Source organism: Gymnogyps californianus, chromosome 9, assembly GCF_018139145.2.
Source record: "Gymnogyps californianus isolate 813 chromosome 9, ASM1813914v2, whole genome shotgun sequence".
NCBI classification, from domain to species: Eukaryota; Metazoa; Chordata; class Aves; order Accipitriformes; family Cathartidae; genus Gymnogyps; species Gymnogyps californianus.
Window position 1 is genome coordinate 20330483 of NC_059479.1, and position 26151 is coordinate 20356633.

The 26151-nt window shown below is 39.6% G+C and overlaps 1 protein-coding gene across 1 annotated transcript in view; it reads right to left on the reverse strand.

Annotated features, from left to right (window-relative positions):
• COL4A6 (collagen type IV alpha 6 chain) overlaps positions 1-26151 on the reverse strand; it is a 139179-nt gene that overhangs the window by 62405 nt on the left and 50623 nt on the right.

The following is a 26151-nucleotide window of genomic DNA, read 5'->3' on the forward strand; positions in this document are numbered from 1 at the left end:
CTACTGAGCCTATTACTCCCCTAGTTTTCACATTTCTTATGGAAGTTTCCTGTGTTGCTGTCAACCTTTTCACTGTATTCCAGCTAAAGCAGAAAAACTTATCTTGGTTTAAATGCTGCAAAATTATCAACTAAGAGAACAATCTTCATACTTAACAGCTTGCCTTTGAATATTCATAAAAGTTACTCAGTCTTTTCTTATTACTCTTTGTCTATCAGCAGATATTCTAGCTAGTAATGTGGCTGTTCGGATTAGAGTGATATTAGTTTGTCTTACTGCATTTTGTAATAATTTGTATATTGAGGTGAGTTGGTTGCAGAAACTACTTAACACTAACTAAAATAGCACAGATTTATTTTAATATTTGGAATAAAATATAGCTGTGGTTTTTCAAGCTGTAACTAATATGATAATTAAATAAAAGACGACTTTTTAATGTTTGTCATTGTGTTCTCTGTTTCTGCAGAATGTAAAGTGAATCATTAGAACATGAACAACAGAGATCTGGATCACAAGTGTAACATTGGTATTTGAAAAGCAGATTTAAATGCCTGTATCCAATCTTGCCTTTCGGAGTTTCTCTCGATTTGTCTCAAGTTCCTGAGAGAACAAGCTTGTAAGATGCTGAGATAGCTGAACTTAAAATCTGAACCTTTCCTCTAACTTAGCTTGCAATCCAAGTCATAGCCTAACCTATTCTGGACCACGATCTTAAGACTGTTTTTTTGGCTCACTTTTATCGTACTGGAACATCTAATTATTCTATTAAATTTCACTGTTACACAGAAAATGTGTATCTATAAATTGCCACAAGTAAAGCAGTGTTCCAGAAAAACAATCTTGTCTTTTTTCCTTTGTTCTTACTGATGCATTACTTATGTCCCTTCCCCGTCCAATATCCAGTCTTCATGCTATTACAACCAAATTTTAGTACTTAGTACAATGTAATTCTGAAACCAAGTCTGAGACTGGCATCTGATCTATGCAGCATGGAGCTACCTCTAAGCCCTACTACTATATCATGTATTCACATTATTCATCTGGTGAAGAAAGTAGCCTTTTGAGGGGGGCGGAACGGACAAAAAAAACCCAAAAACCACACACACATTTAAAAAAATATCCATTTTAGTCACCAGACCATGTTCCACATGCTAAACATTCTGTTTACAAGAGAGAAACAGCAAAAGTTCTCATTAGCCACTAAGGTCATTCAGCCCCAAAGGATGCTTCTAGTTAGAAGGCAGGCGGTGAAAGTAGGCCATTCACAGATCTGTCCAGTAAGGGGTCAGTGGCGAACAATAGATCCTCTGCAAGCAGTTTCCCCTACATTTTGCCTCCCATAGCCTTCCCAGCATGTTCCTGGCACTTCAGAAAGGTCTGAGCGGCTTGCCTTGCACAGGGTTCTGCTAAAAACAAAATTATCTGTTGGAACAGATAGTACTAGTCAAGATTTAAAACTCAGATGCGAACCATTTGCTTATTCAAGATAGCAGATTTAGAACAAAAACTCTTCCCAGAGACCTGTTACACAGCAGAGCCGAGGGGAGTTTTGCAAACATGTAAACAATTCACTTTAAAGGGAGAAAATGGAGTCTGTGAATTCTCATCTACACATTGCTTGGAAATATACAGACCAAAGCAGAAGTAGTGGAGGGTAGTAGAGGCCTGCAAATCTACAAACATAACATTTGGCAAGATTCCAGTTATCTCTAGAGGCTTAAGCAGAGCAGGTCCAGGCAAAATTTTACTGCAGTGCCTGATAACAAGAAGCACCAGTCAGTCAGTGGCTGGTTCACTAGGCAGTGGCAGAGAATAAACTGCAATTAGTAAAAATAACTTCAAACCAAAGTCAGGGAGAGAAAAAAATAGAGGATTTTTCATTTCTCCTAATAAGTGTTGCATATTGATCAAGATAAGGACAGAAATGAACTCTTCACCTACTTGAATTCCCACTGGCTAAGGTATATAGAATAAATGATTAATTCCAATGTTGCTTGTCATCACATAAATTGTATGTTTAAGTCCTTGGACATCTACTACGTGGCTGTATTAACACTCCCAAAAGCTTCATTCATTTGTTGGTATAAACCACACTTCCAGTCTGCTTAATCTTTGACAGACAGGTCTCATTGTCCCCAAAATCCCTTGCTACACAATACAACAAAGACTTAAATGACTCTGTAGGCCTGCCCTGCTACCCACACTGCTCTGCGCTTCCTGCCCATATATCCCTGGAATTCATGACCATGCAGATTACTAAATTACACACTAGGCCAGGGATTAAGCATGGCTCTTTGTATGGGAGCATCTGAGGTCTGGAAGAAGATTTTACCTGTCACGGTCTGTGCTCATTGGGCCTTGATGAGAGACAGAAGGAAGCAGTGCTGCAGAAGATCATAAACACTGGTGTGTGATAATCAGCGATCTGTATATGATGACAGGATAACCTGACTGGTGCTGTCCTACACACAGGTCTAGGGAGCTTTAGACAGACAATAACCAGCCCACTATTTCCAAAGCAGCTCAGCAGCTTCTTCCCTCTTAAAATAGAAGGATAAATGTTCCCTGTTCTGACAGACCGCAAGCCAGATAATGGCCTTCAATGTACCCAAGCAGAACTGAAATGTCTAAGGGTTAGGAATGTATCCTGCAGTTAAGCAAACATACCAGCAAGCCAAGGGAGGGGTATGGTAGCTCATCAGTTGTTTTAAATTAGCTGTTAATCAAAGCTGGAATTGCTTCTGATTGCTTTCAGAATGCTTAAGAGTTGCATATCTGAAAGAAAAAATAAAACCAAGAAAAAAAGGCTTGAAATAACAGCATAAATTTAAACACCTCAAGGATAAAACACCTTTTATCCATATGTACATAAAAAAGTCATATTGCTTCTCACTTGAAAAATAAGAAGTCTTTAGTAGGCCTTAATCTTGATGTCTAGATAAGACAGAGGAGAGTAGTCTTTACCCAGTTGTAACATACAGATGGCTGGCAACTCCAAGCTTTGGCTAAGTCTGTTTAGAAGTTCAGTAGTTAAAGAATTACTGTAGCCAGGACAGTATAATGATGGAAGTCAGGAAGAGTCTATAGACACAGCACATTTTACAAAAACAAGTTGTTTGCCTTTTTTTTTTTTTTTAAAGATAGTAGGTGTTACCATCTTGTTTGGTTTCCTTCTCTTTGCATGCATATTCTTCATTTCAAACAGCAAATACTGACATCTTCCAGTTTTTATTAGTTACGTTGATGTAGCCATACTGGTCTGAAAGATGATATTGCATTTCTCCTTGTATTTTGCACTCACTTGGAGCTCAGTGAATGACACAAATTATCTAAGGCCTGAGAGATACAAACTTCACAGCATAGTCACTTTTATAGGTTTGTTTCAGACAGCAAACTCTGCTAACAAAATATACCGAATGCAGACCAGTACACCACAATGCAGTTATGCTTTGGTTCAGCATCATCCTATTACATCAAAGAGTAGTGTTACTACATGCCAACATGATGACACGTCATTTTAGAGGAACCAAAACTGCCTCAGATCTGCAAATAGCCTCCTAGCAGCTCATAAAAAATTGCAAACTCCCAGAAACCCTGGGAGGACAAGCACTGGAAGCGGATCTGGTCTGCACAGACTCAGCAGGACTCTTTGGAAGTTGCTGCCAGTGCTCCTTTTGCAGCCAGAATAGCCACTGTTGAGCTACACAAACTACTCTAAGCCCTTTCCCTAGAGCCATCAGCTAGGGAACAATCATTAGACTGCTGTTTGAGAAAAATAAGCAAAGCACACTTTAAACGAATAGAGGAAAAAGAATCCTCTATTGATCACTGCTACAAACTGGCTTTGTATTTCCCTTGTTCATTAAATGACTCCAATTTCAGTTAAACCACAGCTATCTGCAGCAATGTTTTTCCATAGGATATTTTTTAAAGCCTCACACCACGCCGTATTTGCATAGTGTGCAGTAAACTGTGCCCTCAGCCACACACATACATACCAGCCCCCTTCAGACACTAGACTAAATTGTTCATAATCCCCATAGGTATTCATAACGGCCTATCTTTTAGCTGGCAAGAACAGCAAAACAGTGAATATGAGTTAATGCATTCTCTGTATCTGGATCTCTGAATAAACATTCACTTCTACGGAGTTTTAGATCATATGAAGACTCCAGTGTCTTCTCACTGACATCAATACAGACAAATAACGACTTCAGTGAAGTACAACCCTGATGTCAGAGACAGAAGAATCAGGCCCGGTATACATCACTCCTTCACTGCCATTGCTCTTGCCAACACAGCTGATCTTTGCTTGGCTGAATCAGCATCAGCAGAAATGTTGTCTTACATCTGCCACTGACTGGAAATGCCAGCTCTGTAAGTATCTGCCGACCAAAGCCTGAGAGGAATCAGGCCCTGAGGAAGGCTAAAGGGTCAGGGCTTAAAAGCAGAATAAAGGAAAAGGAATCTGAGAAATAAAAGAAAGGAGATAATGGTAAGAAATACAGAGGAGGCACAGCTATACTGTCCACCTTCAGTTTGCACCGCAGACTGAAAAGTACACGAGGGAAGCCCATAAAAGTCAACAAACAGTCCTACATGTAGGGTAAGGTGAAGTGTCTCAACTTGTGGTAAGGGAACGGGCTGTGTCCTTGCTCCCATTGTGAAACTAAGCTCTGAGGATGAGCATGGGAGACTCTCGCTAGTTGTTTTTTACGTGAATCTGATGGCCACCTCCCTGCTTTTACTATTGCTCCAAATGATAAAGCCAGGAAACAGGCACACAAATGCTGAACGGCAGTTTCACAGGTGGTCATGGGAAAGGCAGGCTGCAGAGCCTGGGTTTCATCTTCTCAGCTCTCTCAGAGGATGTGCCCAAGCACACGACTTACATCTTGAACACTGGGATTTTACGTGAGTCTCAAAAGCTGCATCATCTTCTATTTCCTTTCCAGAAACAAAATTTTTCTATTGACACAAGTAACATTGCAGTGACAAAGCTCTTATCTGTCAACTGGAATAACTATTTTATCCTGGGGAAGTGAAATTTAACTATACAGAAACTTTGTCTTTGCTGAACAAATAAAAGAAAAGAAAAATACATTTTCCTTGTCTTTGTGTTGCTGGATGCAACAGTAAGTGGGGAAGAAATCTGGGACTTCTATTCTTCAGATCGTGATTTACCAGTATCAAATCTGTATTACTTAGATAGCAGGTTTTTTTCCTATCACTACACCACTCCAGCATTAACAGCTCATACTGTATTTGTTAAAGAAAGAACTAACCATTAACACCGACTATTTTCTTTTCCTCTCTACTGAAGCAATATGTGAAGTGCATATCCTTTTCAAAATATCAGCAGCTTCAAAGGCTTTTTTTTGTAAATATCTCCAAGTCCAGCAGCCTTCCATGAAAACGAGATCGGATCCCCACCTGTATTTAGCACTCAGCAGGCCAGCGCTTGGAGAGACAACACTATCTTGAGGATATCTTGCACCATTGACTGTAAGTCTATCTTGATTATGTGATCTACATACATTCAGCCACCCAGTAAGGGTCAAATTAGTGATCTATCTTTCTTTAAATTAAACAAAAGAATGCTCAAAGTTGATCCATGCTCTAATGATTAGAAATAGGACATTCCACAGTTTCTTGTGTTTTTATGGCTCCTTAACTCTGTTGAGAGCCTGCATGCTCTGAGAACACATTCACCTGGTCCCGTATGGACAGCTGTATGCTACCTCACTCCACTCCAAGCCTAGAGTCAGCTCCAGAGTAGAGGCCACTTAAACTTATGCGCTTCCCTGAATCAGACTGTACCAACATACTCTCAGACTCCTTCTCTGGCTCATGTTCCTTGAGTATCTTATGCTTCAACGTTGCTTGTGTATATACTGGGGATAATTTTATTTTAATTATATTGTGGATCCATTAAGTGGATCTTTAAACACCCCTATTACGTCTGCAGTGAACACTAAGTCCAAATGCTCCACAGCTGAAAGCAGATGGATGAAAATCCAGATCTGCCCTTGTGTCCAGCTACGGTTTGGGACAGTTCCATGGTTTTGTCCCAGCTGTGTGCTTTTCTCCAAAAATCAGTAAATTTAATGCTTAGAAGTTCTTTGGTGCAGGGCTTTTACAACTGATCCTGATGTGTAACTGAGGCCCCAGCCCCGCTGTACTATAAAATATTGAAAACAATCATCAGACCAAAGAAACCAGAGTCTTTGCACAAATGCTCCTTTTAAAATATGAACCATTTGGACGGTGTCTTCCAATTTGGCTGGAAATAGTGCTTTACCTCCCACATTAATATAGCTGTTACAGGACAGATGTATTTCTAACTTACTGGAATAATTCGATTCTTCTACAGAGATGGTGTAAGAAATCTGTCGTACTTGTAGTAGTATACAAGTTCAATGCAAGGAAAAAGTAATCAAGTGATAAGTAAGTAAAAAGTAATTGATTTAAACAAAATCTCTTCCACAATTAAATTTTCTGGTTAGGTTTCAACACAAAAGTATTGGGAAATTCTGATATTTTTACACTGATATATCAAGAGAATAGTATCTCAAACAGTGCATTGCGTGGCAAGAACCATAAAAATTAAACTATGCAGACAATTTGTAAATATACTTTTTGTTTAGACTGCAATGCAAATTTTATACAGCACATACAACTCTCAAATCCTATCCAAACAAATTCAGGGACAAAGCAAATTTTAAGAGTACATACCTAGAACTGTAGGGTTTTTTACTTCCAAAACTTGTGCAAAATATTTGGAAATTAATTTAAACATAGGAAGCATTAGCTCAGAAAGACTCACCAGAAAAAAGCAAAGCACGTTATTAGTCATAACTACATTTCATTAGTTCTTCATCTTGCAAGAATAAGGCTCCTTCACTCTTGGAATACAGTGGTTAAAACATTAACTCTGTAAAGCTAAAATCAGATCAAATGCTATATGTTTAGCAAGAAAGAGTAAAACCTTACTAGTTCCGACAAGCAAGTGGTGCTTGCTATGGTTTTGGAAACCCTCCAAAGTTTGTAACTTGAATAGCTAGTTGTGCTTAGAAAGAATTAGGATAGGGAGTTTCTGATATGCAGTGGCATTTAGGAGCAAGCAAAGGACAATAGATCTTAGAAACGTGTAAATTTGTTCAGAGGCCATTTATATTCAAAGCTGCCTAAGACCCCAGGCCACTACACTCAAGAGAAACAGTTAATGTTCCTTTATGTTCACATCTCATGGTGAAGTGAGCAGATATTTGCTGGAGGTGAATGCTGATCAGACAAGCTCTTGCTAGATTTGCAAAATGACTGGACAGCAGCAACGCTTCCAGTGTTGTACAGACTGAACAAGATTAGAGAGCACACTAAAACACACTGGTGATGGCTTAAAACTAGTGCTCCCTAGTCTCTCTAAAATAATGCACAACCTAGCAAGATTACACATAAATAACTAGCTTTCACTTTGAATAGCTATAGCTTTTGTTCTACAGATCAGTGAAGCTTTTCACTCACACTTTTGTAGTTTAAAGAACATTAAGGTTTTTACATGTTTCTTCAAGTGATACAACTGTTAAACACACAGGCAATCAGTGTTTCAACGCCAAGAAACCTCTGCAAAATAAGTTCAGGCTTTTTTCTGCTTTCTGCCTAGTTAGTGAAACTGTTCTCACACTAGTCTCTACTTCTGGATATCAGATCACATATGTATAGTTACATCTAAAGATGGAAAGGAAGGCTAGACCTACAGCCTCGCTTAAAAAAAGAAAAGGATGCTTTACATAGCCAGCACACCTGTAACACTGGTCCAGGACCCCATTCATTTAGTATTCTTTACATAAATCTAGAGTAGCATCACTGATGTCAGCCAAGTGACTTCTTAATGCTAGCAACTGGTTTTCACTAGTGTAAAGAACAGACCTCCAACAAAGCTAAACCAGGGGAAACTGGTATTTCTCTGATATTTCTGACACTTCTCTATCCGAGAAGTGTAGGAATGCAGCAGAACCAGAGTGAAATCAAGATCTGGTATTCACCAATATTTTGCTAATCACAATTTTAGAAATGTACTTCTAGAACTGATACTTCTCCATTTAAATCTCTCCTGTCATATACTCAGTAATTCAGTGAGCTCTTAATCTTCAATTTGGAAAGTTGAAGCAAACTTCCCTTAAGACCTCACTAAAACCCAGGTGTTCTGGATCTTCCCAATACAACTATACTATGAGGTGCAAAGTAAACAGTCTAGTCCATGTATAAATATTTAATAAGATGCTTGCATCTGGAGCAAAATGGAGCTAACTCAGTGTTCCCTATTTATAACGTAAACAGATTAGTTGCATGACACAGTGTTAGTACAAACTTTCCTTCACTATAAACATCTGCTGATGTATTTCACCAATAACGTAATGTATAGGAACAGAGGAAGGATTTACTCTGAAGAGTGCATGTGGACAAGGTCCAATTTTGCAACCTCCTCTCACCTGACAGTGCCTTTTCCTGAAGGCTCTTGAGACAAGTTTCCTGTGCAACATGCTCCTTTCTGCTGGCAAAGAGGAAAATGACCCCAGTTAAAAATCAATAGCAGACGCCAAGAGAAGATGCTGTTGTGCCTCATGTATCCCCTCACAAAACAGATGCCACACTCATGATACTCTGATTGCTGAAGGACTGGCTCACCAGCCACTTCAAACGAGGACCTGCAAGTCAGATTTCTTAAAACTAAACAACTTCAAACATGTTCACTAACTGCCTAAAGAAAAGTTGGTTCTGAAGATCTAATCCCGCAATGTCCTGATTGCCCTCAGCTTTTGTTCATGGTTCTGTGTCTTAAGCGAGGCTGTCAATGGTATTACCGCATTTGAGTCTGACAGTGACAACTAATGCTGAAGATGACACAAGCAATGGCAGGAAAAGCAGGCCATTTTAGCTTCCTTCTCCCACAGTCTCCCTCTCTTTGTATTTACGTTGCAAGCTTGAATATCTCCCTACAGCTCTTCTCATTGTTTACAATGCTGAGAACTCACATACCTAGAGACTCTCATTTCAGTACCTGAGTTAGAGTGCAAGATAACTTAGTACCAGCACTGCTGGAAAGCTTCCCCTGTGCAGCCTGGTTGTATTCAGCTATCAGTGTGGACTCAACGCTGTGGAGCTGAACCAGTTCCTCTCTTTGCACGAGGGATGACCATAGAGTGTATTGGTCTCAATGCTGTAGGGAAGGAAATAAAAAGAAAAGGCTCCATGGTAACAGGGAGAGTGACAACAGAAGCACACACTGAATTGGCAGGGACATTCAACTGGGAGATCCCATCAGAATGCAAGAAGTGATGAGTCCTTCCCACTCCCTGAAGATGACTGGCACAACAGGCACTCCTTGGTCACTGTTCTGTCAGAAGAAATGAAATAGCTACGCCTCTCACAACAGGTCAGCAGAAGACCAATGATATCAAGAGATCCAAATCCCATTACTATTGGGAACCGACTTACTTCTATTCAATTTCAGAACACTTCTTAGAGGGTTCTGAAAGATCTCAGCCTAAAGCCACAACAAGTATTTGCTAAAGACAACTCAGATGGGACCAAGAGCAGCCAAAAATTTTGAAGTATTAAAAATGTACTATTTCCTCCCAGAAGGAACTTCTCATTGCTGCGTTACTCTCCTTCAGGAAGAGACCACTGAAAGGTGAGTGCAACACATTTCCTCTCCCATCTCTTGTATTAATTCTATTCATCTTCTGTAAAATCAGACCATTTTTGTGTGGCCTTGTGATTTGAGACAGGATGAAAAGACAGTAATTCTGTCAGAGCTTTTTCGCACGCAAATTTTCTTATGCCAGAAACAGTAATATAGTAAAACCACATTGGCCACAGTGCTCCTTAACTAAACAAACACTGAAGAGAGGCAGCTTCTTTACAGGGGATATTTCTATTGCTGATCTGTTGAGGGGATGGAAAAGCAGCTACGAATCCCATGGAAGCATAAAAGTCTCCTAACTCTCCTGTTCGTAGTTTATTTTACATCTGTTCTCAGACCAACATTTCCACACATAAAATAAGTATGTGAGAAATTATTTAAACTCTTTGTTGAAGTGAATCAACTTACATTTAATATCCCAGAGGATTATTTTAAGAAATAACAAGTAGGACAGGCAGAAAGTAAATTATTTACACTGCCATGTATCTTGAACAGGGCTAGTCAGCCTCCTGGGGATGGTCGTTTGCCATTCGAAAAGCCAACTTTCACTGCGTGTGCCTATGATTCAACTTACTTTCTAAAGTCAGGCCAGAAACATAAATTATAGACTTATCAGGATCTGCAGCTCCCTTTTTATGAACAGAATTTCCATCCTTAAACAAGACCAGGCGCTTCTCTGAGCTAAACTCCATCCATGTGCTCTGCCATTTCAAGTGGCAAACATATAAGATAGATCAACACCGTATTTTGAGTGTAGACCTGACTCCAAGTTGAAGCCTGCACTTAGCTGGCATCCAAGCAGGCAGATGGACATGTCTGCCTAGCTGTGGGCTTTAGATAAGTTTGGGTATACATCAAAGGAAAACACCACGCTCACTCCCATGTAACTTGGAAGGGACAGGTCCAAGGTCCTAGCCTGAACAATAAAACTCAACATTCCTTGCAGTTACATAGCATAACCGCTGCGGGAAGTAGAAGCAGTTGCAGGCCCTCTCTAAAAGACATGACTTGCATGAAATGAGCACTGATGGGACTTGTGAGCTACCTATATTCATGATGACCTTATCATAGGTGTGCCAAGTCACACGCTGGTGCCTTAGGTAGTCTCTGACCTATGCTCCCAAAGACAATCCAGACAGCCCTAGGATAAACAGCCAAGACCAGCAATAAATGGAAATGAAAACAGTCACAGAAACATGAAACGACTTTTCCAAGGTAACTTTTGCCAGGTCCTCTAAGAATTTTATGGCCATAGGCTGAAGCACCAAAAGCAATCCCTATTAATATAGCTGGCTACCAAGATAATAACTGCAGCTGTACTATTAACATGTGGAAATCAGTCATTGTTTTCTTTTCAGTACCTTCACAACTATCAAATAGGGAACTATGATACTCATTTGTGCTCACGTACTTACTAGGCAGAAGCCAGTTGTACTATATGCTTTCCAACATATAACGAAAAAGTGATTAAAAAAAATCCTACAAACAGGGCTTTAGGCTTCAAGTCAAATATTTTTAATCTATTAGGCTTTACTCATAAGTAACGCCAAAGTACAAAGAGGAAATGTGAACCAAATGCTGAGCTTGGTTGTAAAGCATAAGTGAAAAAAAATTAATTATGTATATGCCAGACGGTTCTTATCAGAGGTAAGTCAGTATTCCTCAAGAATCTTTATTTTCCTTTGTCACAGTTATTTGTTTCCATGTCCAGTTAAAACAGAGGAAATTTAATTAAGTGCAGGATTATTTAACGAGGATGTTATTTTTTTAAATGAAACACACTCCCACTTCAATTTCCCTTGTGCCAAGAGATGCATTTACTGAAAGTGTGTAAGATGGAAGAAAAAAAAAAATTAAAGACTATGTAAACTGCATTTTCCTCTGCAGGTCTTTAAACATGGAAACATCATTGAAACGGATACAACAAGCACCGCAATTGCTCAGAAGTCATCAAGACTTTTACGAAATAACAATAAAAATCCCAAACCCATTTTGCAAGGGCAAGGAAACCACTTTTGAATGCCTCTCCTGATGTGGCACTGCAAGTCACAGCCTGGGAACATGGCAGAATTGTGCTGCTCAGAGAGGAGGTCTGGAAAAGATCACATATCTGGAGGTTTCAAGGAAGCCTATTGCACAAGATGGAAGGACCATTCAAGCTTCACCACCCTTGAGGGACACATAGCTTGCTTTTTTCTCCAGGGCAAACTACACTGTGATACAGTAAGACAGGAAAAACCCCAATGTTCCTTCCTTCTCCCTGCCCATTCCTGTTTGTCCATCCGCTGAAGAGAAAATCTTCACCTCTTTGAAGTAATTGAACTGATCAAAAGCTCAACATCAGGAACTTGTGTGTGTTTCTAGTAGCCAGCTCACAGAGCTGTTCCTGAAACCTCCTCCAAGGGTAATGCCCCGCACTGGAACTCAGTGAAGTATGATGGACACTGTTCTGAAATCCCACATCTACCCAGCATGATCACAACGAAGTATCATTTGTAAAATAAATTAAGTCTTCATTTCGCAAAGGAGATCAGGTTTACAGAAATGCAATTCCTTCAGCTATAACATCCTGCCAACACTGTATGTAGCATTCACACAGCTTCTTTTAAACAAGTGTGAAGAAAAATACATCCAGAGGTATTTCTCTTGAAACGGCTTCCCTTATGCAAAATTCACATAAAATGGCCCACATAAATGGTTGTTTGAGCAGTCATTCTTAGAAGCCTGAAAGCAATTTGCTTTAAAGGTTTGAAAATTAAAATCCTGGCCTCCTTACAGCTGATGGCAAATCCCTCAATAACACCAATGGAATCCAGCTTTCCTCTTCAGTATAGAGTGAAGAGTTCATAATACCAGTAACAACAAAAGCATGCGACAGAGCAAAGGCACTGCCTACAGCAGATACTGTCTTATCAAATGAAATAAATCTCAAGACATCTAAGTGTGGTACACCTGACACATGCTTGTGCAAGAAAAAATAGTGCAGAATACGGCACCTACATTAACACTGTGAAGGAAACCCTGCCTGCTTTCTGTCACCCAGTGCACAAAATAAAGCCACTGTAAGCAGAACTATTGTTCACCCAAACGTTCTCAGGAGTTAACGCACATTCTGGCTGATAAAAAAAGAAGGGAATTGTTAGAATAGATTAGTTCAGGTTTTAGTCCTCATGTTAGAAAAACAAGTGAAGTTTAATTACTTCACTGCTCTGGAAAAAGTCTGGAGATAACACTTATGTCATTTATTGTTTCAAGAGAAAACATTAAATCTTAGGAAAATTTCCTTTAATGTCCCAGGAACACTGATCCAAGCCTACAAGGAACCACTGGGTGTCCCGTTGCTAGTTTTGTAATGCTTTTGGATTTACAGCTCAAGTGCAGCTGTAGTTATACAGGGAATGACCACCTGCTGCCTTGATTTTGCATGCAGACTTTATTTATTTATTTTGAATTTGCTGTGAGACAGGCTGGGCTATATTTCCGCTGCTAAGGATATTCCAAAGGTTGATATCCTCCAAAAACATTTTGTACTGTTAGGAAGACATGCCCTAATTAAAATGAGACAGGAACATCATCTTCTGCTATCTTCTCATTCACATGTCTCTAAGTTTGGAGAGAAAATATATTCCAGAAGAATTAATTAACTATTTTCAGAGGTCTTTTATTAAGGAGTACAGAGTGCTAACTTTTCAGTGTTTTATTTCAAAAGATTTTCTATTAAGTCACCTACTTTCCTGAAAATACAGTTGAGTAACGGATTTCTTAACTAAAACTTGAGAAAACATATAACTAAAGTAATTCTCGCAGAGTGAAAGCACTTTGGAGCACCAACTGTCTCCTACTGTATGTTTGTAACTGCCCTGCACTGCAGGACTTCCCCCATCTCAGCTGGGATCCTCAATCATTAGTCATCATCATAAAAGAAATGCCACAACATCATGTAGGTATTCAGAATGGCCAACACAGTCAGTAAGTATCAAGTAAATCAAGCTTCACAAAGAAGAAACAAAACTTGTTTAAAAAATTGCTAGAAAATACCCATTACCTATATTTCTCATATAAGAATATCCTGATATACATTCCAGCTGTTCACAAACTGTGATTCATGATGACAGGGTAAGCAGTCTTCAATATATTTGTGGCACTACACTAAACAGTGTTTCCAATGAAAAGATTGCTGATAAGCATGCACTGTGATTCACAGGAAGGGCTGAGGGTAAGCATTACTGCACCACTCCAAATAACTGGGAGCTAGTATGCTGCACATCTCCCAGGAAGTATCTGTCAACATATACAAGCTATAACTTCTGCACTTTTGAGAGTGATGTCATTGTTCATCAATCCAAACCAGCCATCACTGCAGTTAAGGGTTCAAGTTACAAATAATAAATTCATTACAAACAACAACAAAAAAAACCCCTTTACTGAACAGGATTATTTATGAATCTTGCAACTATAGGAGGACAGGATGCTCAGATCCAAGACACTTCTTTGGTCCTATGACCTACATTCGTTATGTCTAACACAGGTACGGTCTGAAAATATGCTATATATAGTGACTTTGCCTTGCAGAGCACGGGCTCTGTGCATATACTCCGAGAGCTTACAGTTCTTTTACACCAAAATCTGTTTCCTAAGCGTAGCAGTTTGCAGCAAACATAGCTATGGCAAGAATATCCTGGCTGATGCATTTGCTATTTTTTTCCACATTTAGAAATTTGGTTGTGTTTTTGGAACTTGACAGGAAATGGAAATACACAGACGTGCAAGCAGGCAGATGTTGCCAGTCTGGCAATAGAGATATGAGCAGAACAAATTCGGTGTTGAAGCGGATTTGCCACTGTGCTAATACATACCCCAGCTTCAGGAGCAGGTGGACAGAACACAGCTCAACTAAACAGCAGAACAAGTTCTGCTATACCATTCCAGCAGAATATTATGGATGCGAACACAAATCTAAGAGATCTATCTTAAAAGATAACAGCTTTATAGAACTTTGAAAGACAAAACTAAGCACAGAATTGCATCACCCTTAGTGCTAACACTAGGTACTAAAAAATTCTTTTACTATACACTGAGAATTCAGCACACGCTGAGTCATTTTATTAGAGAGTTTTCTTTGATCATTTGGAAAAAAGTACAAGAAGCTTTGAGACAACCAGAGATTTCTTTTTAATAGTCCTTCAGAAGTTGTGCGTTGTTTGTACTGTATTTATTATGGATTAAAACCAGACATTTTTAAATTATTTTGACTTTTTGTTTATTAGTTTTGGCAACACTCTGCTGTTTTTAAAAAAAGACGAAAAAAAACTTTCAAAAATCACCCATTATTAATAAGGACATTTGTATCTAGGCTACTTTTCAGACTACTAAAATGTTCCTTTTTCCAAAACAAGTAACTGGATACCTGGTACAACTCAGGTATCCCTTTCTTGTTGCAGTTTGCACCTTCCGTCCAAGTCTTCTATGTTGGCAATTCCACAGAAGGTCAAAGAGTATGAAATATGTTACCCATAAAATCAGCTTAACATTAGACGGTTGTGAAAATATGCTTGTTCTAAGGGATTTATGACTTATTGGAGAGCAACAGCTACAATGTCCCTAATCAACAGATTAAAAGGAGACTGGCAAACACCTGAGTTTTTCCTCCTATTTTTGCAGAATTAGGTCAAGGGAAAAGTTGATACTCCTCTTTCTTTATCTTGTTTTACCAGCATCTCTCTTTTTCCACACTTAAGAAACTTGGGAGTCTTTCATAGAGGATCTTTTAGAAACGTGCCAGACTTTTTCCCCTCAGCCATGCTGCACTCTCATTCCTATATACAAGCTCAGAATGCACCATCCCTGCCCACTGCTCCCTTATCTTTCTTAAGGGCTAGGTGCTCCATCATTTTACAGCTATTTTTATACAATTTACGCTTATACTCAGATTCTCAGCCAGACCATTCTGTATCCTGCATGCTATTCGTTCATCTCTTATTCCCACTGTGTTCTGTTATTTGGATGCTCCTTTATTTGTCCAAAATAAAGCCATCATTCCCTTTTCTTTTTGGTCAGATCTCCTACATGAGACGCCTACTGTGATAACAATCCCTGGTTTTCCCTTCTTTCATTTTCTTCACCATCAAGTGTTTAGAAAGTCAGCCCTGACATTTTCCTGGACACCAGCAAGCATACACGTTCCTTGTTCACAAGGAGACAGCTTCTCCCCATTCTCCTTGCCTATCATTCATGAGCAAGCTATAGCCTATTTGTACCAATCTTGCTTTTATTCTAATAAACCTTTGTATTGCTGATGAATCTTAGTCATAGACTAAGTTTTTCAGTCCTTCTTTTTTCTTTCCCAAAATCACTGACTTTTTTTTCACTTCTCGGATGATGAGCAAACCGTTCCCTCTCTTTTTTCCATGACCCTAGAGTAACTCCCACCTACTCACAGACAAAATAGCCCATTGAGGAAGTCATCTTCTGTTTTAAACTTACCAGACTCTGTCCTACAGAGGGATCGGGTAACACACTCCAGAATCCTCCAGATGGTTCTAAGCAATAAAAACTAATTTTGAAATAAACTTTTTTGCACCAATAATGCATACATGGCATCATGAGTCAAACTCCCATTCTTGTTTTTTTCTTCTTGTATTACCTTTTCCAAACTCAGAGAATGCCTGGTTATTTCCATTAAAGGCACAAGAGGTGTTGTACACCACAGTCAAAAAGAAGCATTAACCTACAGTTACTTCACAGGTCCTACTCTTTTTTGTTGTAGATATGTGTCCTTCTCTTCTGAAGCATGAAAACCTTGTCTAAACAGCTTTTCAACTTCACTTCACCATGGAAAGTTGAGAAATGCCAGGATGTTCCCTATCTTCTGAAATCTATGATTTCCTATCATGAAAAGCTGTGATTCACACCAAAAATACTGCACATTTTTCCCAGAAAACAGGGATTGACAGCTAGCCTGGGGGACCCATGCATTTGGCTTTACTGCCAACTAATTGGCACTACAGCCTCTTTTACCACTACAAACACAGTTTTGCCTGGTTAACCATCTTCATTGTGTGCTCTATCTGGCTGCAGGCTCCATGACTGGCGTACTTCCTGCCTATCTGTTGCCTAATTAAGTTTGCTTTGTAGTAATCCCTGCTGTCGGCTGTTTTCCTGGCTCACGAGTTGGCTCCTAACCTGACTGTCGGCCAAATCTCTTAGAACTGGGCCTTGCTCATAGATTGGTTCTGTGATCTTTCCGTTTCCAAGAAGCTGACTTACTCAAGAGATCACACTGAAAATCATCACACCTTTCGCTTACTGCCAACGGAAACTGTTTTAAAAAGACTCTTGTTTCTGCAAAGGGCACCTCTTCTCATTTTAAGAAGCTTAAAAAAAACAATTAGTACACGGAATATTCTGAAACAATCACACTTAATTAGAAGATGGGCAAGTTTTGGGGTGAGAGGAGAGAGGTAGGAAGAAAAGGAGGTATTAAAGAGAGCTTAACCTAGAGAAAAAGGCTACTAAGACACAGTCTAGCTGGCAAATCCCATACACAAAAAATAGAGAATGTGATGGAAGGAAATGCCAATTGGGTAATTTCAAGGCAGGATATAAGATACCCCTTCTTGTCTGTTAACTGCTTGGAAAGGAAAGGCAAAGTCTTGTGCCATTTCTCAGATGTAAGAGGGCATTAATCATCTCTTTTCAACTGAGGCGTCATTGCAGGAATCATCAGACAAAATCCTACAACTTTTGTTAAGCAAAAGCCCAACTAGACATTCAGATGTTCCAAAGACTCATGTTAACATTTGCTTTTCCTGTCCCGGGCAGGACACCAGAGTTTCTCTTCCTACAGGAATTCTTAGTTGTCTTTCTGACTGCAAGGTGAAGTGGCTGATAGAAAACAATTTTAAGAACATTTACAACTCTTCACCTACTGTGAATAAACGAATCAACAAGAGAAACTGAAGGATCGATGTTAGCCCTGTTCTAAGGAGTTATATGGCAAGTAAAACACCACAGATTCGTCAAACACTCCGTTCTATAGCCAAGAAAGACTTAACAATTTTTATAAAGAAAAAATTTGGATATGGGGATGTTTTTACTCTCCAGTATTTAGGAAGCCAGGGCGGGGGGGGTGTTACTAGGAAACTGTTGTTGAACTCTCTGGTTTGTCCATATGGATCAAATCTGTAGCACAACTTGTCATTTTTGGTCTTGGAGAAAGTGCCACAGATACAAAGCTAGAACAGAAGGCCAGTCATGGCAAGGCTCCAAAGAGGGAGGGAGAAGGCTAGTCTGGTTCTGTCTTCCCATCTGTCTACACACATAAAATGAAATCAGTGGGAGTGATGGCATTGGCTTCAAGGGGAACAGTACTTTACTCACCCAGATTACCAATGGTAGCTGTGGCAGCTTGTATAAGCAAGAAATTACAAAGCATCTATTCCCAGGGCAACATGCCAGCACCCTCAGCTCACAATGCCGGCATCAGAACAGAGAGAATCATGGTTTACTACGTCTTCAGACGAGGAGGACTTATCACAGTACACAGCAGAGCAATCTGACTCTGCCACCAGCTGACCATGTGACTTTCAGTAGTCATCTCAGCTTAAATCCATACCAGTAACACCTCACTTCTGAGAAGCTCAATTTGAGAAAACCAGAGACTTTTTTCAGGCTGGAAAGGTGAAATAGAAAAGACATTCACTTGGTATACTGAGACTACATAACTTCTTCTCAAGCTAAGACAACTCACAGCATTGTAGAACACAGCAAGGAGCTTTTTAAATGCTCCATTTGCTCCCAAAACACTGGAAATACTTTAAAATCCTGGGTTACAACTCACATGAAGCACAATTACTTGAACAGTGACAGATACTTCTTTGCTGGGCTTTTCCAAGCCATCTGGAAATGCTCTATGGAGAGCAGTTTGAGGACCCATGTTCTGGTTGATTTCAAAAGTAAACACAGGTCCCCACTGCAATTACAAAATCTGTTGCCCTTGCAGGCAGATTTAGAAACAGTTTCAGGTCACAGAGTCACCTCAGCCACCCTGGTGATACAGCAATGCTACGGTTTCTGGTTAGTTTCGAAAGCTGTGGAAATCTTCTTACTGGGATACGTTTCCTAGAACATATTTAGCCTCATTTAGTGCACACGTCCTTTCGGCCAAACTGCAAAACAAAACATGGAAACATGATTTGCTACCAGAAAGTCCTCGGTTAGCCTGCTTAAATACAGTTGTTCATCATTACTGAATTCTATGACGTCTGTAAGTAAGATAAGACGGGTGCCTGTCCCCTCGAGAAGTCTTCACAAATGTACTTGAGATTATGAGAGATGATGTAAGACTGTACATATGAACAGGTTTGGTCGCGATACCCAGCATAAGGGATACTTTCAAATGCAATGAGATCTGTTTTATTTATGTTGGTTTAGTTAGCATATGGTGTGGTTCTCATTAGAGGGCTAAGCTTAATGTATTTAGGTTGGGTCAGGAGGACATGTACAATAATTGCTTAATGCTGCATTTGGCACAGCTAGTTTTATTACTTCAAAAAAACAAAAAAAAATCTTGGCAGTTGTTAAAAAAGCAGCTGGCACGTAAGTTGTTTGACTTAACTATTACCTCATTTTCTCTCAAAATATTGCCAAAACTTCTTAATGACAGTGAACAGATGGTCAAAAATTTTCAATGTTATAGATAATCCTCTTCCCAAATCAAATGATGGCATTTTATTTGTTTAATCAGAAGGAGATTGAACAAGAATTAGACATAATTTACATATATTCCATGACCAGTATTTACTAAGGGTGAAAGTACTGCAATATTGTCAAAACTGCAACACATCAAAATAACTTAAAACGAAGTATAGCTCTTACATTCACATTTGGAGGAGAAGGGTCTGGTTGCTAGCTGATTGCTAGTGCTCAGAAGCCTTGGTAGACAGCAGCCTGCCTGCCTTCCTAAGCTGCTGTGCACACTCAGTTATGCTACAGTCAGTCCACCTTAGAGTTCAACCTAAGATATCACACAATCAGGTGGTAGAGAAAGAAGGATGAGGAAAGGAGAGAAATTGCACAGGCTGATGAAGTCTCTTACGTGAGGTAGACATATGCAAAAGTCCAAACTCTTTCATCTTCAGACACGACTAAAAGACAATAAAAAGACACACAGAGATGAAACACAGAAAAGCAGGTCGGGACAATAGTTTATAAGCAGTATTTCCAGACACCAGTCAGAAAGGAGACTATAGCTTCTTCTGCTGTACCCAGAAGAAAGTGACATGAATTGTTGATGTGTAGACAGGAAGGAAACGGAGTTAGAGATATTGTAGAGAATGTCAGAAATCGGTTATAACCTGGCAGGAAGAGACAAGTCAAGGATGGCATCTAAGACAGCTGATTGACTGAAAAGATGCTGGTGTTGACAACAGCAAAGAGAACAGGAGGAAAAGGAGGACTTACTGTTGCATCTAAGGTAACAGTGAGACATTTGTAGGGACATTTGTACAGGTCTGGTGGGACATACAGCTGATGGCAGAGGGAAAGAAAAGGAAAACAACTCACTCTATTGAGACAGCGAATGGATAAATAGAAAAACAGAAGAGAGGAATTGTGAAAGCCAAAGGAGGGAAAAGTACTGAGGCCTAGGACGTCTACCAGATCCGAGCACCTCAGGTTTGGATACAAGACTTTAACAAAGAATTTTCAGGGACCACAATGCAGTAGTTGGACTGGAGGTGGCCTACAATGCAAGTGGAAAGGAAGAACCTACAATAACAGTTGGAGAAGCCTGGAGGTGAAATTAGAAGTTATGGCAAAACATACATGTAGTCTAGTCCAAACTTTTGGGCTCTTTTGCAACAGGAAAAAATAAGTGGCTGTACTTTTCTAGGAGGAAGGATCCTGGAGAGAAATCTTTGGGTTTAGGTAACAAGGAGAGAAAGCCAGGAAGCACAGCTTCACAGATTGTTTTAAAATGGATGATGAACTCACTCTAGAATTAAGCAACATTTCGTTCCCACCCGAATTATCTAAGCTCCTTTTCTGAGCTCACACTAACTAGAGAACTGATTCCATGTTCCTGTATATGAATTTAGTGGTATTTGCTACTGTGTACTGTCTTGCTTGACCAAGCTTAAACATATTACAAGAACCAGCGATTACAGCCACTGTTAAATGGCCAACATTTCTCAAGAACTACTATAATGTAATAATCCCTCCTTCTCTTGGATGTGAAAAGATTATAAAAATAACTGTATGTCCCAGTTTCAGCTGGGATAGAGTTAATTTTCTTCCTAGCAGCTGGTACAGTGCTGTGTTTTGGATTTAGTGTGAGAATGATGTTGATAACATGCTGATGTTTTAGTTGTTGCTAAGTAGCACTTATCTTAAGTCAAGGACTTTTCAGTTTCCCATGCTCTGCCAGCAAGCAGGTGTGCAAGAAGCTGGGAGGGAGCACGGCCAGGGCAGCTGCCCTGAACTAGCCCAAGGGGTATTCCATACCATGGAACGTCATGCCCAGTATATAAACAGGGGGGAGTTGGCCGGGACGCGTGGATCGTGGCTCTGGCATCGGTCAGCGGGTGGTGAGCAATTGCACTGTGCATCACTGGGTTTTGGGGTTTTTTTTTCTCCCCCCCCCTTCTTTTTTTATTATATTCTTTTTCATTACTATTATTATTATATTATTTCATTATTATTATGGTTAGTATTATATTTTACTTTAGTTATGAAACCATTCTTATCTCAACCCACAAGTTTTACCTTCTTTCCCGATTCTCCTCCCCATCCCACTGGGAGTGGGGGGGGGGAGTGAGGGAGCAGCTGCGTGGTGCTTAGCTCCTTACTGGGGTTAAACCACAACACTATATAATGATCCCAGTGTTATCGCTATCAGGCTGATTATCCACGGTTAGTACACTAAGACAACATTTAGAACCGGTCATATCTTGGCACTGTCAGTTTGAAGGAAATGTCAACATCTCATATTCTGGTTCGATTTTAATTGGTATGGCGGACCAATCTGCAGGCCACAGATATCAAAATGGCGTCACTATGTCTTACAGTGCTTGTCAAGCCAGGTTTCCAGTAGGAAACCACACAGAAACAGAGAGAAGTTTGAACCAACAGCTTAACAGAATTTTGTCTCCAGCAAATATGTTTGTACAAAACACTTCTGCAAAAAAAATTCATTTTGTTGAGTCGACACCTCCAAAGAAATTGTGTTTCATCAGGAAATCCCTAAACTCTTCCAATTAGAGTGTTTAACCAGCCAAAGCAGAATTCAGCAAACATTATTTAAAAATACAAGTTGTAATTATTACAATTTCATAGCAAAGAAATGTCAACCAATCTTCAACTAATTATCACAAGAGAGGCACTTTGTACACCCAGTATTAAGTTGAGAGGATTAGCTCCAGACAAAAGTTAATCTAAGAACTCTTGCCAATGCGACATTAGTTTATGCTAGATAACAATTAGATTAAATCATCCAAAGTTCTGACCTCAGGTTACGCTGTTCAGTGCATGGATGTTGGGGATCTGTCTATCTTTTCTAGCTTGTTTGATCTGCAGCAATTCTATCAAAAATTCTTTGATCGCCCACAGATAATTTACACTACATTTACTATCATCATTTTAACTTCAGAGAAAACCTGTGGAATCTCATGTATCTCTGGGTACACTAGCCTTTAATTCAGACAGCGACTGCATTTTTGAGCAAAATCTCTCAATGTTACTCAATCCCTCCTACTTACTGTGCTTTGCTTCACATTGCAGTGTAGTCTTGGAGTACATACATAGGATTTCTTTTGAGTGAGGCTAAGTCAGGAGATGGGCTCCACGGCATACCTGATGCACTCCAGTGGTCCTTCACTTCATGGGACCAGACTCGATTCAGTGTAAAATGTCCCCCATGTCCTCAGAACCAACTGCCTCATTCTACAGATACACTCTTTTCCAACCACACCAGTTGCTAGAAATAGCCTCTGCGTGGATTTTTTTCTGAGACAGGAAAGAGGTTCTGTAATGCCATTAATAGCTTTCTAATTGATCATATCATTATATTTTAATGGGCTTTAAAGAACACGATGCGTAAGAAATATATACATTATTTGACATATCACATATCACAGGAAAAAATGAAATACAATTGGTAACATCAAGTTGTCCCAATTTACAGCAATTCTAAGCTGTAAAAGCCGTCTGGGACACAATCTCTGCTGAGTAATTTGTGGAGCCTTGGAAACAATTTCTAAATTTTTTTTTTCCTTGAAACTCTTTTTTTGGTGGAGGAGGTGAGGACAGGACTTAGACAGAATGAAAAAATGAAAGATTAGTATCAGCTGAAGAGCTCCAGCACATGTTGAGCAAAGTTTAAAACAAAGCCTAATATTGTTATAAATTCCAAGATAAGTGAACAGGCATCAGGAGAAGGTATACATGCAACAAGGACTGTGTCTGCTAGTTTATCTTTGTGAGTGTTTGAAAGTAGATGACAGTATATAAAAACAAAAAAGCCAACACTATCATAAACAAATGCAAAATGAGCTGCAAAGATGAAATGGTGCAGGCCGTCTACTATTTAGTGCTTCTTGAAACCCTGCAAATAGGGAAAATGCCCTGCTGGTTACTGCTGACTTATCTGCAGTGCATTTCTTAGCAAGACAGCCACCAATACAGCATGAAATTTTCAAAGGGCATTATCCCTGCCCATAAACTGTGGATCAACCCATGAGAAAGGGGAGTGAAAACCAATTTTTTTAAACACAATAATTTCTTCCGACAGTCCCAAAAATCTTCTAGCTGTAGAGCACTCACCTGCACTGGAACTATACATACCAGAAATCCAGCCTTTCACTAGATAGAGACTAGCATCAGAATTTACGTTCAGTTCCTCACATTATAATCTAATACAGTTGCTTTTTCCACCTCCCCTCTTGTGCTTCATAGTTTAATACAAAGCACTTTTTCTACCCATCAGTTGTTGTTCTGAAAGAGGACTGTATGTAAGACTTGTATGCAGAAGTGGGTTCAATAAGAGTAAGTTTGTGTTCAGACTGCCTCCCTTCCCAAAAAGATTGCATGCACCAGGGCCCATTTGGGTACCTCCACTATCACAGCAGTCTTCCTTTTAAAATTGCCTTGTTGTACTAGTTTGATAGCTAGGACCTCAGCTGGCCAGAAGAACAGGAGTAGGGACACAGAGATTTAGAAGTCCCACACATTCACCTAGAGACTCCAGCTGTAGGCAGGGGCTTTCATATTCTCTGTGATGCTACCTGGCATTTTCTTTGCAGAGCAGTATGTTAGATTTCATATTAAAGTCAGTATAAGTTCTAACAATGCAGTTTAGGGGAACTGAACAACCATATCCAAAATTCCTAGATTTATAACTGGCCAAAATCAGTTCTCCTGCTATTACATTTACTCTTAAACTGTCATATGACATGTAAGCTTAACTAGGTATCTTCTTGTGCACTTAAGTAGTAAGAGCCACAAACTCAGTTTAATCTTTTCATTTCTCTGAGAAAACCTCCAGAAACGGTCCTAGCTGGGACCTTTCAGTGAAGGTAACACTTCTCCACTAAGAACTGGACTTCTGCACAAATGACTGGACTGTTACCCATGAACCTTTATAAGATAAGAACTGATAAAAAGGGGAGAATGGCTGCAACGTGGCCAGGAGTTTTGCCATTGAATTACATAGAGCCAGGCTTTTCATTAAATTATCATTAGATACAAGGACCAGTTCTGAATCACTGGCTAAGATGAAGGATGCTTCCATAACAGATGTTTTCTTGTGCATGCTGCATAGTAAATTGGATCACATTAAACTTCACCAAACAGCTAGCATTATGGCTTTTCAAAGTTAATGCAAGCCATTGGGACAGCTAACAGAAATGAAATTTTGCTCTTGTAGATGTGCCTTACCACTCTGCTAGAAGAACTCCCTAAGTGGCTGCTAGACAAACACTGTACCACCCTTTCTTCTAAAAAGAATCTCAATCTATTCCACAAAGAGCTGACTCGCTTTATAGAGATTAGTCTTCTGCCAAGCTCCATCTTAAAGATAAGGAGGTTATACTTGTTTTCTTTTTTTTTTTCTTTTAATATATCTTGCACTAACAGTCTAGAGCAAAAACAAGAACATGGGGACATGGGGGTTCTACATGCCTACATCCCATTTCTAAAAATATCTTTCACTAATCAGGCAGTGGGTCTTAGGCACTTTTGACATTTTTATTGCCTAAATAAATTTTTTAAAGTATCTAGTCAGAAACAAGTTCATCACAGCTTGATCTGATCAGAAGTGCACCCAGGGAGGAGGACATTTAAGGACACTGCCTATATTATTTTCACTGAGCTGTCAGCTTATTGTCATTTTTCTTGTGCTTTTTAGCTATTTCTTTCTTTTTAAAAGAAAGCTTAGCTTTATTCTGATCTGGTTAATTGCGCAAAATTGACAGCTGAAACATTTTTTTAAACAAAATATGGATTCAGGGCATTGGCAAAGTCCCATCTCCCATTTGCCTGTTCTGAACTTAAAGGTTTTGCAGCAATGGAGGAGAAGCTAGGCAGGAAGCCAAGGAATTAGCCTCAGGCTGTACAGTCTCCTCCAAGAAACAAGCTGTGCTGTAGGATACATAATCACACCATCCCCTTTCCCAATTCAGCCAGTCACCTCCTTATCCTCTGGCATGGCAGGACTCCAGTAGCTGCCTGCAGATGTCCAAGAAGGTGTCAGCAGGGCTCAGTATGGCTTGATGGAAGTAGTGTTGTAAAAGGGAAAGATTACCACTTCTAGCAGACAGTTTACTCCATGGACAGGTCTCACTAGGATGGAACACGTGTTTGAAGGACTGAAAATGCCTACCGATACAGGTCACATAAGAAACAAGCTAAAAGCCAAATGAGTTCTCAGGTCAGCAATGAAAACAGCCTAAAATCTTTGTGACATCTTAACAAAAGAGATGCCAAGAGCTCAAACTGCAAGGTCAACAGTGTTGTGGCCAGTTCAAACAATCAAGTTGAACCCCAGGAATGTAAAGAGACAAAAGAATGATGCTCACTGCTATCTAAAGGTCAAAGCATTTACAGGATATTGTGTTCCAGAACCAAACTAGGTCTGTCCCTTACTGTATCTAATCACTAAAGGTGTTGAGCAATTGGCTTTAGCTCATATTCTAGGTTATGTTGAGAACTTCCTTGCAAAGTTCTTCTGCTTATCTGTTTAGACATGTTTTCACCTTGCCACACAATGACTTGAAAGAATTTTTATAGTTCCAGAGCAAACACATCATCAGTTATCAATTAAGAATTCATGCTCAAGTCTGTCTGCAACTGGGGAAACATTTAAACCCATGCTGACAATCATTTCTAAATAGCAACTTTTTCCTAAGCTCAGTCCTAGAAAGTGATGCCTTGAATTTACCCATACTGTATCA